The sequence below is a fragment of the Pocillopora verrucosa genome, unplaced genomic scaffold (assembly GCF_036669915.1).
Source record: "Pocillopora verrucosa isolate sample1 unplaced genomic scaffold, ASM3666991v2 scaffold_128, whole genome shotgun sequence".
In the NCBI taxonomy this organism is placed as follows: domain Eukaryota; kingdom Metazoa; phylum Cnidaria; class Anthozoa; order Scleractinia; family Pocilloporidae; genus Pocillopora; species Pocillopora verrucosa.
Window position 1 is genome coordinate 1 of NW_027078169.1, and position 7,062 is coordinate 7,062.

Consider the following 7,062-nt stretch of genomic DNA (forward strand, 5'->3'; position numbering starts at 1 on the left):
ATTTGGTGTCGAAAGGGGTACGGTGTCTAGCTTTGCAACAGAAGTGGCCAGTGATAAAATCCGAATAGTAACCGAATAGTCGCGAATTGTGACGAATAGTGAAAATAAATGAATTTATAATGAAATAAAAATAGTTATTGCCCTATTTCATAGATTTATTGGATTCAAATGTGTGTATATAACGATTATATGACAAAAAAGATTTAGGGTAACATATGGACTAGATCATTGGACCCTTAGACTATTTTTTGGAGCATTTCTTGGAGCATTTTTTGGACTATTTTTTTGGACCATTTTATCGGGGGGGGGGGGGGGAGGCAGACAATTAGTACTTTAACTTTTTGTCATGTGAATGCGAAACTGGCACCTAAACACTGGACTATAATTGTTATAGAAAAGATCGCCAACTCCTGTTTTCGATCCTCCTCTGTGAAGTCATGCGTGTGCCTGTTTACTCGACTTGTGCCAGTGCTAAATGATACTCACAGGTTAGTATGAATCATATTTCAGTTGCCTCACGTTTTCCTTTTTGTATGTGCCAAAAAAAGCGAGGAAAAAGCGCAATGGTTTTATAAGTGGTTTCACATCATGGAGTGTAATCCAGCTGTCAATGAAACTCTCTTGACTTATCCAAGCTCCAGATAATAAAATTTCCCGGGAAGAATCGGTCACATTTACTGACTTCTACGTTTTGCCGACGGAAAATATCGGCAAACAACAGTAGCCACCATAGTTCTACTTCGCAGGTTTCGTTGGTTTTTGGGCAAGAAGTGATTGGTAGCGGCCCAGGCAAATTAGAAAACAAACCTTGGGGAGTCGCGAGGAATCCCGGTGTCGGTGATTAACTCGTTTGTTTGCGAATCAGATAAGTAGTACCTCTGTTTTATTTATTTCAGAATGATAGCATACATGTTTGAAACACAATCTATATGTTACCCTATGCCTTTTTTGTCAAACAATCAGTATGTATACACATTTGAATCCAATAAATCTACAAAACAGGGCAATGAATATTTTTATTTCATTATCAATTCACTTATTTTTACTAATCACCACTATTCGTCACTATTCGTCACTATTCGTCACTATTCGTCACTGTTCGTCACTGTTCGTCACTATTCGTCACTGTTCGCGACTTTTCGCACTATTCGGTCGCTATTCGGGTTTTCTCACTAGCCAACAGAAGTTCGTTTGAGAGAGAGATAACGATGTGTTTGTTTTGAATTTCTTAATTTCTGAGCAGAGCCTTCGTCCTTTGTACGAGAAAAAATTTTTCTCTATGAAAGGGCTTTTTGTGATCAAGAAGGACAGGTTTTTAACTCAAACACGGAATTTCTAAACATGGATGGTACGTGTCATTTGAAATTTTAAATATTTAACTAGCTGTAGCTTAAAACCGTTGTCAAACAAATGTATCCATAAATCAGAAAACATTTTAAACGAGGGTCAAGATTAGAACCAAAAAACTCCTGTTACAGAATGTTTAGTTTGTTGCGTTTGTGTTTGTTTTCTATGGCGAGATCTATGTTAAGAATATTTAGTGTGTTCGTTTCTGTTCCCATGACATTCCACTCCTTCGTACTAAGTGCGTCGTCGCTTTCGTTTAGCCTTCTGCTTGCCAAGTGATGATTTGTAGGACGTTGTCACGTTCTCTTTGCAAACTGCTGTCTTCACAGCGCAGAGGCGATTTTCCAGGTAAATGTTCTCCATCAAAGCATGAAGTATATTATCATCTTCCTGAAGTGACTGCCTGTTTAAAGACTCGATAGGATTGGTAGTGCTTGGTCCCTGTTCCCAATCCTTGTCGTCCATTTCCTTAAAAGCCCTTGTAAACATGGTCAGGTGATTTACACGGAACCACCATTTACTCCAATGCTCTAGCTTCGTCCAGTCTTTGTTGTGGATGGTGTCAAATTCCGAGACCAACAAATTGCCTTCCTTCTTGTAATTGTCTGGTGCCAGAGAGCGCATCGAAAAGCAACAAAACATTTCTTTTTCGCACTCGTCTTCGATTTTGCTTGCTAGGGCTTTTAATATGCGAACTTCAGTGTCATTCATGCAAACAAGCCTGCAGGCTCTTTTAACTGATCGCTGCCAGTGAACCTTGCATCTCCTGATCACTTTCCGGGAAAGGTCTTCACCCAGACACTGTTGAATTCCTTTGTATTGTCCATCATCAAAGTCAACCAAGATAGATTTCAAATTCTTGCCATTTGCGAAGCGGGCATGATGAAACGTCACTTTTTTTAAAATCGCGGCGATGGACTAAGAGTAACTCTCACTGTCTTGCCTACTACATATAACTCTTGCTACCGCATTATACACGCACCTTTCGTCGTTAAAAGAAACAACGTTTAGGAGGTATGGGAAGAAGTCATTACCAGTAGAAGTAACGTCCATGAAAAAATTCTCTGTTGTACTCAACAGTGCAGATTGAAATGGAGCCATGAAGAAGGCATACTTTCTGCAAGAAGTAAAGAGGTACTCGCTCCCTTTCATCTGATATTGACCCATCATCTGGTTGACTTATTCAATCACCATACAACTGGTTGCTTTTCACTTTTTTCCGAATTTTATCGAATCGGAGCACCTCGTCGAGTGGGCGTAGCTCTCTGTAAACAGACGTCCATTTGCCAAGGGCTGTCTTCCTCTCTTTTTAAACGCAGTCGGCATTTGCTGCAGGCGAACTAGCTTCGGCTGGGACGTAACCAATTCCAAGGCCCTTCACACTGTCTTTTGTATTTTTTAGCTGTCATCGGAAACAACTCTTTGGATGTCTTCTTTCACTCTGCTTGATATGCTGTGTGGAGCTGATTTGTTGTGATTGTGTCAAGTTCCCGGTTCAAGACCAACCATCGCCTTCCATCGTCATTGCAGGGCCATATGTAGACCATATGCACACTACATGGTGCAGATGAAAGAAGAGATTTATTTTCCCAGTGACGTAAGCATCGATTTATCTTTTGTCTTTTAGAGACCACATACTCACAGTCAGGACCAGCACAAGTTTTCACGCCTTCACAAGGCCCCCGTCTCACGTACAAGGATGTCTTCTTACCTTCTACAATTATGTTGTGCTTCGTTGTTTGCAAGCCTCTTATTGGCAGTTGGTTGTCATCCCAGATAATATGTGGCCGAGTATTGGCTTCAAAAGGCAACCTGCGCCAATCTCTTAAATTGGCCAATGGTTTCTGTGAGGACTGTAGGTCAGTCTCGAATCCGGGAAATTCGTATTGATCTTTGTCTGTGAGCTTGTGCCAAGTATCAGAATGCTTCAAAACTTCCTTTAACTTTGGTAGTGATGGTGTCCACGTCCACTCCTTTTCTTGTAAGTTTGGGTTGTCCAATACACCCAAACTGAGTCCGATGGACCAAGGTCATGAACAACCAGATTCGCCGGAAGTCAGTTCGCGAGAGACTTTGTAAATATACAACAAAGTATAGAGTTGCGGACTGGGTGGAAATACATTTCGGCAAACGGCCGGACTCCATCAAATCCGATGGAGACGGGTTGCCGTGGCAAGAGTATTCGAACTCGCCGCGTGTTAGTTCGCTAGATACTTAGAAAACATACAGCAAGTAGAGTAGTGAAAGTGGTGAAAAATGTCGATAACGGACTCCGTCGGATCCAATGGAGACGGATTGCCGTGGCAAGAGTGCATCGGACGCGCCGCATGTCAGTTCGCGATAGTCTTAGAAAATATACAGCAAGGTAGAGGAGGGAAAGGTGGAAAATGTCGGCAAACGGACTCCGTCGGATCCGATAGAGACGGGGCGCTGTGGAAAGAGACCATCGGACATCGCCCGTGTCAGTTCGCGAGACACTTAGAAATATATAGCAATGTTGAGTATAGTTAAAGGGATGGAAAATGTCGGCAAATGGCCTCCTTCGGATCCGATGGAGACGGGTTGCCCTGGCAGCATCTGCTCACTTTAATAATTTACCTGAACTTAAACTTTCACTAAATCTCTCCGCCGATGAAATACTCACTGCGCTGACTCAATAAACTCCCAATCAACGAGTCCAAGTCTACAGTCTTAACGATCACCGAAAGCGCCTGGCGTCTAAGATCAATAATGAACTTGTTGTCACAGTTGAGGACAATAGGCTCGTAAATGGAAAAAGTCCAACACTTTTAGGTTTAACAATCGATAGTTCACTCTCATTTGATTGTCATGTTGAAAATCTTTGCAATAACTTTGCCTTGCGCATTGGTGTTTTGAGTATAATCAGCCCTTTCTGTCACTTAAACGCGACTGTTGCTCAACAATGTCATTATTCGCCTAGTAATGAGCTATGCTGACATCATTTGGGTCCAGCAGGTGACAAGGAACCACTTACAGAGTCTTTCTTGAAATTACAGAAACGTGCATCTAGAATCATTTCATATTCCGACCGCGAAACGCTAACCCCCCCGCTCTGACACTTTTCAATAGTTGGATGGATACCTTTTAATGAACAGGAAAATTAACAAATGTGTTATTTTTTAGAAGCGCGTAAAGGGCTCTCTTCCGCAACTATCTCAATGACACTTGACTATTAAGAATGACACAACATAACAGACGCACGCTGTATGTTAGCTATCATTCTATCTGTCCTTATTAGAAGCGTGACACTGAAGGAGGCCGTTCTTTTTCTGGATCAGCAACAAGACTTTGGAATAATTTGCCGCTAAATATCATAAAGATAGACACTTCGATAATATTATGGCGACGTCGAGGATGTGGAGGGTCTGTAAAAGAACGACTTTTTTCCATGTTTAACGCGCTTGTTTCGCCTCATGGGCGTTAAGAACGAGGTATATTTCATTGTAGCGCGCTTGTTTTCCCCTCATCCTCAAAGAAACGACGTAAATTTCATGTGTAGCGGCGTTTGGCTTAAAGAGCGACGAATGTTACATGTGTAGACGCCATTGTTTTCGCCTCATGGCTCTAAGAACGATTTTATATTTTCTTTGTAGCGCCGTGTTCCCCCCCTCATGGCTTCAAGAACGACTATATTTCAGGTGTAGCGTTTGCCTCGCTTCACGGCGTAAAGAACGACGAATGTTACATGTGTCATGCGCTTGTCGTGCCTCATGGCTTATAGACGACATATATTCCATTGTAGCGCGCTTGCTTCGCCGTCACGGCCTTAAGAAAGACGTATATTTCATTGTAGCGGCGCTTGTTTCGCCTCAGGGCCCCAAAACACCGTTTATGTGTCATGTGTACGGTTTTCCTCGCCTCATGGCGTGAAGAACGACGGATGTTACATGGGTAGCGGCGCTTGTTTCGCCTTATTGCTCTACGAACGACAAATGTTACATATGTCGCGCGCTTTTTTTCGGCGGTCAATGGCTTTTAAAATGACGTACATTCAAGTGTAGCTCGCCTTGTCTCCCCTCAGGATCGAGCGATTTCGCGAACTGAACCTCGGGGGCGTTCGATCGACATCGTGCCAGATAACTGTCCTCCATCGGCTCCGATCGAGTCTGTTTGCCAATATCTTCAATCCCCCTCGCTCATGTTAACCTCTTCACTTCCGGTACCACCAGTCCAGCGCCATACGCCATTTCCGTTCCGGTCGCAATAGGACTCATCCGCCTGCTGGTGAAGGTAACCCGACTCAGGTCAGGTGTATTGGGAATGTGTGAGTACGTTTTGGCGGCCTTCCTTTCTTTTTTTTTCCTCGTTAAAAGGATCGCCTGCAGAATCGAGAACAAGGTCGTTTGCGCGAACGGCGCAAAAATTCCTTACCTTTCTCGGAAACTTTATATTGTCTCCACACCCGGTTAAACGAGAGTCGCATCTATTTATGTTGAATTGATGTCTACATACTCTAGATGATTACTGACTGTCGTAACACTTTTGACCACCAATCCATCATCGGAACCTCAGCCTCATTAGCTCCGAACCGGTAGAATAGGTACGAGACTTTTCTAGAAGCCGTCTGCATTTCTGGTGTCCGAGAATTTATCTCTCTTACTTCCTTTCATCCATACTATTACCGCTTCCTTCTCTCACTCCAACCATTCTGATATTTATCATTTTTTCCAAAGTACTGCGCAATCAAGTAAAACAGTAAGTCTGTCAAGTTTTCTAATTTGTACAAGGTTTATCAAAGCACCACTCGATAACAGTTTTGAGTCATTCAAGCTTTCATTATACTTTAAAAATTTAAGAGATTCCACGTTTTCAATTACAACTATTTTGTTCCATGTGTTCACTGTAAGTGTCCTTTCAGTTTTATAAAAAAACTTGTTGGTTGTTTGGTATTTCTCTAGTTAAGTTTAATTATTTACATCTCCTAGAATCATGATGTTCCAGTCGTAGCGTGCTATTCCTCGAAAGTCGAAAAAGGTCGGACCGTGTAAAATTCTAGTTGGAAAAAAAAAATATTGGATGTACGTTGAATTATTTGGTTCGCCCTTTCAGATGGCTGAAATCCCTGATGCCATGGAGTTGCTCCGTATTGAAGTAGAGAGAGGGAAGAAGACCCAAGCGACATAGAGAGCGGCGGCGAGACGAGAAAGGTGATAGAATCAGACGGAGGACAGAGACAGGTTCAAGGCAAGAGAGGAGTGGCGAGAGAGGAACGGCGCGGAGAGACCAACTGTCCAACCGCGTCAACCCTACGGCAACCTCCACGTCGTCCCAGTAAGTAATCTAAACTGCTTCCTACCATTGGATACATTTTTAACGTTTAATTTGGTTTTCCCAAGTCGTTATTCGCCTATTTTTCACACTTAAAATACATGATATAGCATGGTGCATTCACTACAAAACATCCCTTCGAGTGTTGAATATTCCTCGATGCGAGCAGTGATCGGCAGAAATATTGTATTCCCCGAAAAGTTAAATTAATTATACGCAAACGGACAAACAGAACGGAAACGTCAGAACACCGAACCATTTCATTTGCGTACGAATTACTTTGTTACCATAGCGTTGGCATTCCCATGTAAAAATAAGCATGTGACACATGTCCACAATTTTGCGGGAAGGCTTCCAGTAATTCAATCCTAGTGTTTAATGAAACTAAGACATGGCCCGCCGGGAGATACAAGTGACCCTCTCTTA

At 42.6% G+C, this 7,062-nt stretch overlaps 1 long non-coding RNA gene across 3 annotated transcripts; it reads left to right on the forward strand.

The window, feature by feature from the left end:
• The first annotated feature begins 202 nt into the window (after nucleotides 1–202).
• LOC136278520 (uncharacterized) lies at nucleotides 203–3,710 on the forward strand. 3 transcript variants are annotated; one of them, XR_010716375.1, is made up of 4 exons: nucleotides 203–1,348; nucleotides 1,608–1,695; nucleotides 2,428–2,481; nucleotides 2,750–3,710. It is a non-coding gene; the product is annotated as an uncharacterized lncRNA (long non-coding RNA). The 3 variants fall into 3 exon arrangements; XR_010716374.1 differs by having other exon boundaries at nucleotides 203–1,695; XR_010716376.1 differs by lacking the exon at nucleotides 2,428–2,481.
• Nucleotides 3,711–7,062: the final 3,352 nt, after the last annotated feature.